Source organism: Lytechinus variegatus, chromosome 11, assembly GCF_018143015.1.
Source record: "Lytechinus variegatus isolate NC3 chromosome 11, Lvar_3.0, whole genome shotgun sequence".
NCBI classification, from domain to species: Eukaryota; Metazoa; Echinodermata; class Echinoidea; order Temnopleuroida; family Toxopneustidae; genus Lytechinus; species Lytechinus variegatus.
In genome coordinates this window covers 24,754,462-24,767,995 of record NC_054750.1, presented here as the reverse complement: position 1 = coordinate 24,767,995, position 13,534 = coordinate 24,754,462, and the positions used below count along the sequence as shown (strand labels likewise).

At 35.7% G+C, this 13,534-nt stretch overlaps 1 long non-coding RNA gene across 1 annotated transcript; it reads right to left on the bottom strand.

The window, feature by feature from the left end:
- Positions 1-531: 531 nt before the first annotated feature.
- On the bottom strand, positions 532-5,238 carry LOC121424300. The gene is made up of 5 exons (XR_005971358.1): positions 4,913-5,238; positions 3,555-3,653; positions 2,647-2,808; positions 1,319-1,592; positions 532-936 (listed from the first exon to the last, which is right to left on the bottom strand). It is a non-coding gene; the product is annotated as an uncharacterized LOC121424300 (long non-coding RNA).
- Positions 5,239-13,534: the final 8,296 nt, after the last annotated feature.

Sequence of the window (13,534 nt, the reverse complement as noted above, 5' to 3'; positions counted from 1 at the left end):
CTTGACCTTTAAAATCAAAGCTTATATGTACATGTGTAGTAGACAGAGCAGTTTATTTTGTACATTATTTTTTTTTAAAGTAGATTGAAATTCTTTACATAATGATACGAAGATTGAATAGACTGTTTACATTTTCTTAACAATGCATCAGAAACTCTGAATAAAAATAGATAAACAATGGATTAAAAAAAGTTTAGTCAAGATTTTAAACTCTACAGCTACAGCATGAATATCGCAGGTAATTAGGCAATTATATTTCTGAAAGAAATTAAAGGATGATTCTATCATAAAATAGTAATATCAAACAAATGATAATAGCTTGCAATGTATATATAGTGCTTACTACAGAAATGTATCTTAGTGCCTATGAAAATAGGTGGGGAAAAAAAGGATATTCAGCAAAAATGATATTATATAATTTAAATTTGATAATTAGGAAGCTGCATATGCTTAGAAATATGACCATTTAATTAACAAAGAGGTTTTGATATTGAAATCATGAGGCTTCAAACATTGATTGTTGTTTAAAAAAAATGGTATAAAAATAGACTTGAATCATAAGAATGACCAAGACCATCTCATGCCAAACTTAGTTAAGCATGAGCAAAATGTTGCTTATACCTCTCACATCCCTGCTTATACATTAGCCCATCGTGTGTGTCATTTATTTCCTGGAATTCACATCCCAAACCTTTTGTCAAACAAGAAAAATGTTGTGAATTTGGGTTTTTAAAAGCAAGATGGTCATTTGATCACTAATGATAAATCGGAATGCATGAATACATCCTATCAACTAAGCTACCATTTTGTGATCACAAGTGTCCACTTTCATACACAGATAATCCAATGGAATGCTTAATACCCGAAGCACATGGTCCTTTTCTATTGACAACAGAATGCAGGCAGGAATTCATCAAAGAGAGGAGCAACGGATACCTGCAATAAGGATCAAAACAAAATGAATATTAAAAAATTTGCTCTTCGTTATTCTTTCTGGAAATATATCTTCATTGATCAAGCAATTAATACCCCCTTTACCTGAAGAGCAAAATGCATTTTTTTTTTACTATTTTTCATTTCTCCTGCAATATGAAAGTTAGCAGATTATCTATATATTTTTCTTCTGTGAAATCTTTAAAATTGTCTTATTTCACATATAAAGAGTATAAAATTACAAGAAAATTTGACCAACAAGATTGAAATTTGATTAAATACAGTATGTAGTAGGGGCCAATATATGTTTTCTTCATTATCACATACATCTAGTAGGTGTTGAATACAGAGAATATCAAATTGAAAACTGAGTGTGTATACCAACCTATACATTTACAGAAGACCTGTTCTTCCTGCTAAGTACAGGGCTTGTTCCCCATCAGGACTCCTGATGTAGACATGGCCCCAATCGATAGCACCTACGACTCATGGAAACCTGTAGCAATCATCAAATTGTCGCTGGGTGGTTTGAATTTCTCGTCATCGGACACTTCATTAACTGTTACTCCTTGCCATTGCCTCAGAAAAATCTTTGATGATTCTGCACACGGATGACTATGATATAGTTGCTTTGTCTGCTTGCATCTTCTAAAAGGTACCTTTAGTTAATGAATGATAAGTGATGTTGTGTAATTGCTTTATTGATATGAAAGCCAATTGATACTTTACCATTTACATTTGCAAACATTGTGCTTCTGTTATGAGCTGATGTTTATGATGCACTGGAACTGATTAAAGAGATTTTTCTTAGATTCACTAAAAAAAATCTACTGCAATAACAATCCATGCAAAATGGAGAATATCTCTCTCAAGCTGGAATGACATACCAATATTTCTTTTTGGGTGATTATAAACCATCCTTCATGATAATTTTCCACTTGAATGACATATTTGTATTAAAAAATGTTGCTACATTGTAAAAAAATGAGAGAAAAATAAAATCCCCACCCATTTGCAACCCAAAGGGTTACATGTTTCATTTCCACAAAAACCTTTCTCTGAAATACCCCAACACTCCCCCTCCCCTGTACTCCTGACTGAAAGCAGAAACAAAAATCATACAATTTGGATGATGAATTATATTAGGTTTTTGCATTAATTATTTCTGTAAACCATGTGCATGTTATCATTAATATGCAAGAAGTGGCCTGATGATGTCACATCCACACATTTTCCATACATGAATGTACAAGGGTTCCACGATATTTGCTCTGGCGACAATTACTTAATGGAAAATCTGCATGCTATGCAAAACATAAAACTTAATTTTCATGACTAGATACTTCCAACCCTTGATCCTTACATTATTCTGAACTCGCAATAACTATCTTAAATATATAATCAGCAGTCAACCACATTTTTACATTCCTGGAGGAAAAAAATGAACGATTATAATTTCAAATCACTAGAGAACAAGTGGGGATGTGAATATTGCATATTCATGAGGATACACAGAACTGTTTCCCCCAAGTAATGTAAAACTTTAAAATTGAATCAATTCATAATTCTCCATCCAATATTGATGGTTTTTGCGAGCCGAATTTTTCTTTATAAAAATCTCATTATTTTTGGCCTGGAGAATCGCTTTCATAGAACATAATTTGACCAGCCCCCAATTACCTTCTGCTTTATAGTTCGCATATGCAAACTCACCAATGGCATAAAAACAAAGTCCTGTCAAAACATGTAACATGTCAGGCAATGTGTCGTTTCTCTCTGTTGGTAGCCCACTCTGAAAGGTTCATCCTTGTAGCATTCAAATGGATTCTTCCTGTCTCTTAATCCATGCTGTGGTCTTCCTATGTGTTGCTGAATCTGCATGGAAGTTGAAAGATTGTGTTTAAGAGTCATCATGAATGGGCAATTTACTCTTTGAATTTCATTTAATTCAAAAGTGTTTAAAGTGAGGAACAGAATGTCAAAGATTATACAGAAATCCCTAAAAAAAGATAGGATAAAAATGTCTAATTGTCATGAGTAGCTTTTCTATTTACCTACATGTACTTGTAAATGTGAAGAAAGAAAACTGCCAATTGTTGCTGATCATCATCATTGATCAAACCATGCGCGTCTAAGAGATGCTGAATCACTTTCAATTGGCTTGAATAGTGAAGGCAAGGCACTAATTTTATGGAACATTGTTTACACAAAAAGAGGGTATTGCTTGCGAGTGACTTTCGAATAACATATTTTCATGAATCTTCATCAAAGTCTCATTAAACTTTTTATTCTACATCCACCCCCCCCCCTGGCATTCATAAGACTGACTATGCTTTTTTTCTCTCTTTTAAATAAATATTCAACAAAATGTCAGGATTAATTGGAGATCAACAAGCCTTTAAAAAAAAGCTAGTGACCAGTACACATATGCTTATAACATACAAGCAAGGTCCCCCCCCCCCCCTCTTCCTTTTTGTCAATTACTATGACAAGAATGGAAAAGTAACATACATGATACATTAACAATTACAAGATGAATTCAAATCACAGAAATAACACTAAATGCAAAATGCCATTTTAATGATATCTAATTTTTTTCAATATGAATTGATAAGACATACCTCACTCTGTTGCAAGAAGGCACAGCAGTTCAAAAATGTGAGCCATGTTTGTCGTCTTGATTGATCACAATCTCACAATCTGCCGAGTATGGTCTGTTTCTGATATGGAAGAAAAAAAAAGAATGAAAAAATATTTATTCATCAATCATACTGCAATGTACTAGGCCTTATATCAAAGAAAAAAATAAAAAGCAGGTACAATTGTAGAATGATAAAATCCGCTGTTTCAAAGGAGTCTTTCAACATTTTCTGATTTTTTTGTGAGAGGGGATGCTGCGGAGCCACATGAAGTCTCAGGGAGCATATCTCTGACAGAAATAAACCTATTTATCGGTCTACTACAAATGTTTAGAACTAAAGATCAAATGCACTTGTAGTTATGTGCGGTCTCGTGTGGATTTAACATTGGAAGGACACCTTGTGAAAAAAAAATACTTGAAACAAAGAGAGTGGGGTAGAGAAAATAACCCCCAAAAGATAGAATTTTCAAAGACAAAGTTAGACCTCAGTTAGAATTACTCAAATTATTCAATTAGGCCTAGGATTTCCATTATTTTTTGTTTTGACGACACCGTAAATCTAGAAGTGATCGCAAATGCGATGCCGAAGGTAAGTAAAACTTAGTTTTAGTAAAATCAAAGTCATATTAAAATTAAGTTCATATACAGCTGTTGGAGTAAACAGTGGTGAGTGGAACCCAATCTTTTTAAAACATTTTTTTCCAAAAATATTTAAATCAGGGCTTAGCCTTAGACTCGAGTTGACCCTTATTAATTTTTTTTTTTACTCCAACGATGTTGTAGGACTAACTCTAACATGGCTACCAGGTAAGCCTGGCCATCTATCCAAGCCAAGGCAAAGCCAGCCCAGGGTAGAATGTCTAACTCTAACGTTAGACCGGCTCTTGTATTTGTAATGTTAGAATTTTTTTTTATTTATTTTTATCGCTGCTCTCCTTGGTCTTGATTCACTTTTCAGACAAAATTCGATGCACAGTATTGTGTTGGCAGGGGTATCGTAGACAACAAAAATTCCATGAAAATCACACAAAATCGAAAATCACTCAAAATCACTGCCTGGCATAACTAGTATCGGCCTTTCAATCACGCCTACCTCGCCTGTGAGTGTGACTGCTAATTGCGTCTCGCACTGCACTGCTCATCTGATAACCAAGAACGCACACAAAAATACATGGCTGGGACTGAGCAGCTTAGAGACGCGACGATAACAATGATTAAGATACCATTTCAAGTTTTCGAGTACACTTTTTGGAAAGTTAAAGCTATCAATGATAGTTACAGATGGAACTGAATTCTCCGTCATGATTTAAGCTCCAATAAATTATGTAATTTACTTACAATCTCGGTCGAAGTCGTGAAATTTTAAGCTTTAGATAAGCCGATCACACCGAATCTCATCTCCGTCCAAAAAACTTTTTTTCGCAGCAAACTTTTCTGCAACCGCAATGCTGCTCTCTGATTGGTTAAAACCGTGGACTAACTTTAATCCACCGATTTAGTCCACCCCAAAGAGCTGACTAAATCGTGACGTCAAATGACGCGTTTTATACCCCGGTATAACTTTAGTCCACCTTTGTGAATCGCAAAAGTTAGTACCTAGGTACTAACTTTAGTCCATGGATTAAAATGACGTCAAATGACGCGTTTTATACCCGGGTATAACTTTAGTCCACCTTTGTGAATTCGGGCCAATAAGATGAAGAAACAAAGTAAAACATTTAGCAATCATAATAAGTGTTATTATTATTTCGCATTTGTGTATTTTTTTTAGTTATTATTAAAAAAACCCACATCGCATATGAAATTTTCCATAAAACATTTCTTATTCGATGTGTTTTTTTTAATAATACATCGAATATTTGATTTGATTTGATTTTATTATTTACTTCTGCAATTACATCATTCGTATATAATACATTTTCCATAACATAACAAACATAGTATATTGAGAACTTTTTTGGCATGAATCATAACTAAGTGTACTAAAATTATCATTACAAACAAAACTGATCTCATACCAAATTAGTTAACATTTACAATTTGCAGGAGAAGGATTGTCATCATAAGCAGATTGCTTGAAAAAAATGACAACCCCAGGTTAAAACTCATTGATTCATATATAATACATTAATACAGCATATGAAATATGAAATATGAAATTTTCCATAAAACATTTCTACGATGTCTTAGAGCATGGAGCTATTAACACATGCTTAGAATGACCATTGCAAATATAGTGTATGAGGAATCTCATATTTAACAAGTTAACAAAAACTTGGTAAAGTTAATTTTGATCGACCAATTGCAGTCAATACAATCAATTTACCTCCTTGTAATACGGATACAGACAGAGAAGACTACATACCTAAGTTTGGCACTTCAAAATTCGAGAAATTTCTTAAATCTGGTAAAAATCCGGAGTTCAACAATTAGTCTTCTCCAACAAAGTGAAAGTCAACACATACCGACCGGTGTATATAACTGTCTTGATCAACGAGGATAGCTTCATACTGAAAATTGTGACGTTATATATAGCGAGCTTTATACATGGCAGACCCTACCTAATTTTGTTTGATGAGTAGCTCCCGGATGTGATGACGTACTCTTGGTTTCCAGTATTATTGGGTTTATTTCACCTCCAGGGTGGGAGGGTACTTGGTGGAAAATGATTTGGATTGGATGTAGCACTTCCCAGGCGTCGATGTCATTTTCGCTTAGATCTTGGAAAAGGAATACTCGATCGATCGAAGTTCACCGTCATGAGCACTCTCTTGTGTCCTCCCGTAATCTCGATCGGCATCACTATATCAACCTAGTCTGCATGCACAGACCCTGATTGAAACTTTGATCAGCAAGTGTGTCTCCACGCAAAGACAAGCACTTACAAAACTTGCTGTATTTACACAAGACAAGAGTAGGCTGCAGTTCAGACCCTTTACTCGAGTGGAGGTTTGCACAGCAGACTAATATCAACCGTCAGATATGTGGTGAACTGATGAGGTATATTCGGGCACATGCCACTGGAATTGGTCGCCCTTTGAATGAGAGAAAAAAACCTAGACATACAATATGTATCTGTCCGTGCAGAATCACGATAAATGTGACTTACGTTGTAGTATTTCAGCGTCAGGCCTTTTTAAAATTCATCTTTTCTATGTATATATTAACAGCTAGTAGTACTTCTTTTGGTGGCCTTGGCCTAGCATCGATCATTTGCTCTGTTTGAAATGTGATCAGGCGCGGATCCAGGAGGGGCCGAGCCGGCCCCGCCCCCCTATTTTTTGACAACCTGCAGAAAAAAGTTTACTCTTTACCTTGATAGAAACTACGAAAAACAGAAAGAAAAGTAAGAAAGAGGTATTTTACCCATGATGTGTAATTTACAGCCTCGTAACGACCGGCCCGACCCCGAAAGGAAACAAAAAAAAGGTGAGGGGAATCGCATTGCCTGTGTAATGAATCCCATTCAAGAAGATTAAATGACACTAATATATAAAACCAATATACAATATATCCAGTTCTGATATCAATTTGCACACAATTTTTGAGCACATCAAGCATTTATTATTTTGTTTGATTTACACAAATTGTTAATGTGTATCAAAATGTTCAGCTCGCGCTGCGCGCTCGCATTATTTAATTTGTGAGATACCTATATGCTCTTTGGAAATTTTTACCAAAATTTGTCAAAATGCTCCTTTATCATGTCAGTATATCAAAAAATTAAGCTCATGCTTCGCGATCTCATTTAATTGTTTGAGATACACAGCTTTTTTATTTAAATAAAACGCGCTTAGACTCATTTTTTTCAGGTCGAAATATCAGAAATTTCGAATCGCGCTTCGCACTCTCATTATTTATTTGGTGATACTTGTATCCTCTTCAATAATCACTAAAAACAGTCCTAATTGAGTCACTTTTCACGTTACTATATGATAAAATTTCGGCTCGCGCTTCGCGCTCGCATTGTTTAGTTGAATACTTATCTTTGTTCATGATTATAAAAACTGCTCTGAATCTTCAGTTCTAAGGACATAAAATATCAAAGATTTTTAGCTCGCGCTTCGCGCTCGCATTATATATCAAGACCACATGAGATACCTTCTATTGTTTATAGCAATAAAAACTAACATATACTTAAAACTTCAGTCTTTAGTTAGGACTACCCCGTGAAAAACCAACAAAAAAGCCAGATTGTAGCGGCCAATCGAGAAAAATGTTGATCAAAATATTTTTCGGCCCCCCCTATTAGCGAAAGCTGGATCCGCCCCTGGTGATGAGTTTTCTGTTCCAATAAAGAGAATAAAGTTGAATTCAAAAGAAATAATATGTGATATTATGATTATACTTGTACAGGAGACATTTGATCGTTTGACATTTGATATAAACTAAAAATCATACTCAGGACAGCTAGAGTTTGGGTTTGTAATATTATATACACTAAATAATGATTGTTGCAAACTTATAGAAAGTAACAACATAGCCCTAGTTTTATTTATAGTAAATAATGACAGGACAATTAATGAATAAGATACCCTTGGTATTTTCTTAATATAAAACAAAGATCTGGTAGGTGTTTTATATAAAGCTGTTTGTAAATTACGAATCACTTTCCTGACATCGTTTCTTTAATGTCTTTATGAAAGTGATATTTCGCCAATATGAACCAGTTGAATAAATGTCTTTTAATGACATCATGCAGAGTTGAAATGCAGTTGCTCGCATGCTCAAAATGTCATCTGTGGTTTCCTCTGAATCTTTAACTTTTTATATCGATCAGAATTGTTCTCATTCTGTATCTTTCTAAATTACATAGTTTTTTTAATAGGCAATATCTTTGGTTTTATCAATTTAAAAGTCTATTTGACCAATATAATCTTTCCAGTTTGCAAACACCTTTTGAATACCCACTATGTTCAGTTAAGAATGGTAAGTGTACAACAGCCAATTAATTCAGACTGTAAGAGATTAATAAATTATGAATCGATGGATGGAAAAAATGACAATACATGTTGAAAAGAGGGCCTTTACATCTCATGTTTATGCTCTTCTTCTATTCCTTTCCTCTTTTTCCGTTGATAGGGACGTTCGCCACCAAGGATTAATTACCTGGACCTTTCGCAAAAAATTCATATTTTTTTCTATCCTGGATAGAAATGTAATAAAGACTGGTAGGAAACCAGGTTTCCTGATTTTAATTCGATTGTTCCGGAGAGATAAACAATCGAGAGGGTTTATTGAAGTCATGGACCTGCACGGGAAAATAAAAGGGGTTTTCAAAATAGTTATACACCAGGAAACAGGAAATATTACTTCAGGGATGCCAGAGATTCAACCCTCAACATAACAATTAAAAATAAAGGTGTTTCTTTTTTTACTAGATTTCTGAAAAATTTGTTCGGTGATAAAGTTTGATTTACAGAATCTTTGAACAAATTTCGGTGAAGATAAAAGACAGTTTAGATTTCGGCATTTTGGTAACGATCATATTCATTATTATAAAATCATTGCCGTGAAAATTTAAGAAATACTCATGAAATTGTAAAGACCTAAGCCAGAATTTCGAGAGGCAGACATGGCGCATATGAGAAAAAAAATTCTTAAAAGTCGCGAACAATGGGGGTGTATTGCCCGACCCCCTGCCATCTATTATATACACAGGCCTTTGTATATATATGTATAATAAAAATATATAAAAACATAAAAACATATATATTGGCTTTGAAAGCATTACCATTTTTCTTCAGCATATTTTGTTACTATATATATATATATATATATATATATATATACACACACATATATATATATATATATATATATATAAATTTATATACATGATTCTAAGCACTGTTTGACAATGTTTGAAGGCATTGGATTTTTGAGACATATTTGAGAAAGCTTATTCAGGCTCTATACAAGAATCCGTCATCATCATCATGATCATCATGATCAACATTATCATTACAGAATATTTCAGTCAATTAGCCATTGGTGCTTATCAGCTATTTATATAACCATTCACATCATTAACATCATTCAGGTTTTCGCCATCACCATTGTCATCATCATCACCATCATCATCATCATCACCATCATCATTACCATCATCATCATCATCATCATCATCATCAACATCATCATCATCATTGTCGTGTACAGGATGAAGTGTTTAGTAATTTCTTATTTGTTTTTATACTGTTTTTGTTCAACTTGTAAATCGATTTTTATTTAGATTTGAATTTACCGATTGAGGGCGTATTGCTTTTTGTCCAGTCATGGGAAGCGTGTCGCTTGCCCGGGGGGGCCACTTCCATTCACGAGTGGATACCATGCGCGACCATGGGGTCTCGAAAAGCACCCTAAACACGTAATTTCCATATTCTGAAAATGCACCCCTTAACAAGTATTGGCGTGTGAAACCCTACCCTTAACAAGTATTGGAAACAAAACGATACTCTTGGCAAATATTCCCTGAAATGAACCCCTAAACAAGTACAGGAATGTTTTATTGTTACGGGTCCTTTGATTGTCGGCTTTACGGGGCTTTACTTTTTGGTTTTGTACGACCCCACCTTCTACACCTCGTGCAAATAGGACTCTAAACACGTAGTGTTGGGGCAAAAAGGACATCCTTTATAAAACATTTTAATTTTGTTTTATCATCACCGCAAATTCGACCCTAAACACGTAATTTTCCTAGCGAAATAGATACCCTTTTTCCCTTATTTTTGTGTTTTTGACACCCTTTTCACGTTACGTACGTAACGTGCCCTATCGTGAAAAGGTCATCCTTTTTACGTGTTTTTTTGGTCGCGCATGGTATCCACTCGTCAATGTAAGTGGCCCCCCCCGGGGTCGCTTGTCCGTAGTTGTGGTTAAATTTCTCTAATTTCGTGATACGAGCCCAATGACGTAAGTATTATTTGTTTATTTTGAAGTTTATAAGTTATATTATCGGATAAGCCGAGTGTCCAAGTTATGTAGGCCGAGTGAATGTGTGCAAATGTAAACCCTGCATACGTGTACATGCATGCATTACGGAATAGAAAGCGTACGAGGCGGTAGTTGTGTATAAAAGGCAAGCAACTTGAATTTGACGCCTTCGGGCCACTGATCTCTCCCCTAACTGGATATGCTGGGAGGGTCCTTTGTTTGAAGCCCGCGAGTTCTATTGTCCGCCATACCAGTTCCCCCAAAAGGAACGCGATCGCCCCATTAGCATGTGCATTGTGAGCGATATGCTAGCTGTCTGCACACTGAAGCACTCATTGCTTTTTATACAAAACTTCATATATTTAAGGTGCCAGAATTCGCAATTTTCTTGAAACCATGGTACTTTCCCAGTATACAATTCGGAAACATAATTTTGAAGGTGTTGGTGTTTTTCTCACCTACGGAAGAATGGATGAAATCCTTGATTTGTATAGGGGTATTTTGGAGGTTTTCCAAATAACCATCTTAGGATCGATATGGCGAGGACTTTCTAGGTTATGAAGGCTTATAACACTGGGCTTGAACCCCCCCTTTAATTTAAGTCTACCCCACCCCCCCAAAAAAAATCAAACAAGTGTAACACCGAAAAATTCATCGTTTTCAAACGTTGAAAATGTAACTTTCATATTTTATTTCTGATTTTGATTAAATTTTGAGCATTATTGTGTGTTTTTCTCTCTATTCAAATAATCATTTTCATGAGGTGGACTCGCCCTTTAAAGAACAAGTCCACACCCAACAAAAACTTGATTTGAATAAAAAGAAAAAAAATCAACAAGCATAACCTCTTCAATTATCCTCTACCCAGTTTGTTCATATACACTGTAGGCAGCGGAAGCGGGGGGGGGGGTCCTGTACCCCTAAATTTTAGGTGGGGGACAGACCCCCCAAAATTTATGTTGACAACTTTTTTTTGTTCTTTTTGCTTGTCAATTTTTTTCCTGCATCCCCTTTAAATTCAGGTGGACCCCCCTAAAATCGTTGTGGTCCGCCCTGAAATTCTGGTTGATAACCCTTTTTTGATGCTTGTCAGATTATTTCTTTTGTTTTGCATCCCTTCCTAAATTTTGGGTCGATAACCTTTTTTTGCTTGTCAGATTATTTTTATTGCGTCACCCCTAAATTTCTGGTTGATAACCCCCCCCCCTTTTTTTGCTCCACCGAGACATTTTTTCTTTGAAGACATTCGGCATCTCAAAATAAGTTCTGTGAAATTTCTGAAGTCTGTTAATCCGTCTCTGTAGCTTAATGTCTTTTTTACGTACTTAAAAAAAAGAGTTCTTGGAAAAAATAATTCGATCTATTGTTGACAGAGAAATATCACAAATTCACACGCCACAAGTTACGTAAGCCCCCTAAAGTCCTAGTCCTATACCGTACATGTACCTATAGCTTGTAATTTTCACAAATAAAAGATAAATAATTTTCAGAATACCTTGTAGATCCAGTCCTTGTCCCAAAAATCAGTCTATTTCGGTCAGGATCTATGCTTGCAAAAAATATTTTTTTAACTCCTCCGAAACGGCAGATTTTCAGTCTTAACTTAAGTTTCACAATACATGCTATACACGGTCAGTATTTTCGTGTCTCAGTCGTGATATTCTTCTGTCCAAACATGATTGATAAACTCATAAAACTTGGTGACATTTGTGAATATTAATAAACTGAATATTCATTTGAATCATGGTTTGAATTCATCACGCTTCCAGAGAAATCACAACAATCGATAACCCCCCCCCCCCGGAGTTTTAAAGTTTTGGAAACTTGCTCTGGTAATTTAGAATTACCACACATGTATTTGAGCACATGGGACTACATAAAGTCTACAACTATGCAGTTCACCAGCTTGTCTTATCTGTGAAAAGTAATCCCATTTTCTCTGTTTCCACGGTCGTCACAATAAGTGCAATTATACGTGGCACAGGACGACATCTTAAACTTTGTATCAGGTATAAATTCACATTGAAAAGTGCTGTTATAAGAGTTGATTTGGTAAGTATAATTAAGAATTGACACTATTGCCGTGTACCAGACTCTACTCCGATTTTGGCTTTTTTGGGGGAACTCGGCGTGCGGAGGTACCAACTTCCGGTGCTTCAACACGGAATAGGCCAATCAGCGTTATTGTTCCCATCCAGGTAGGGGAGAGATCAGTGCTTCGGGCACGTGATGTATGCATTGTCATAAGCTATGCGAACATCAAGAAGTAAACAGGAACGCATTCAAATTCGTAGTTGATTTCTTTTAACATGAAAATTGCTTTACAATAAGGTGAATTTAGGGTGTGTTAGGGCATTATCGTGATATTGGGAACCACCGTTCACTTCATACAGCAGCGCTTTATTCAGTCACACGCACGGTTCCCTATTTCCACCTCCATTCAGTTTGGTTCCCAAAACCACGATTTGGCCTGCATTAGTCAATACATGATATTTACAGTATGACCTTGATATGAACATGTCAAGGTCGATCTTAGTTGTTGACTAATTTATGTTGGAATGCAAGTCGACGTTATGCCTGTTTGGAAACCTGTAGACATTTTTATGTGTCATGACATGTTGTCAATTCAGCTTATACAAGTATTGTTTATTCTGTTATTAAATTGCAGATTGCCTTGTTTCGACGTATCACACGCCACAATCATCATCATCATCATCATCATCATCATCATCATTACCATCATCATCATCATCGTTATCATCATCATCATTACCAGTAGCGGACCGTGACCCGGAGGAGACAAAGCATCGGGGGGGGGGGGGCACTGCATTGTTTGTGAACAATGCCGTGCCCCCAATGCTTTGTCTCCTGGGGTCACGGTCCGCCACTGATCATTACCACCATCAACATCATCAGCATCATCATCATCATCATCATCATCGTCGTCATCATCATCATCATCATCATTACCATTACCATCATCATACCATCATCAACATCATCATCATCATTGCCATCATAGTA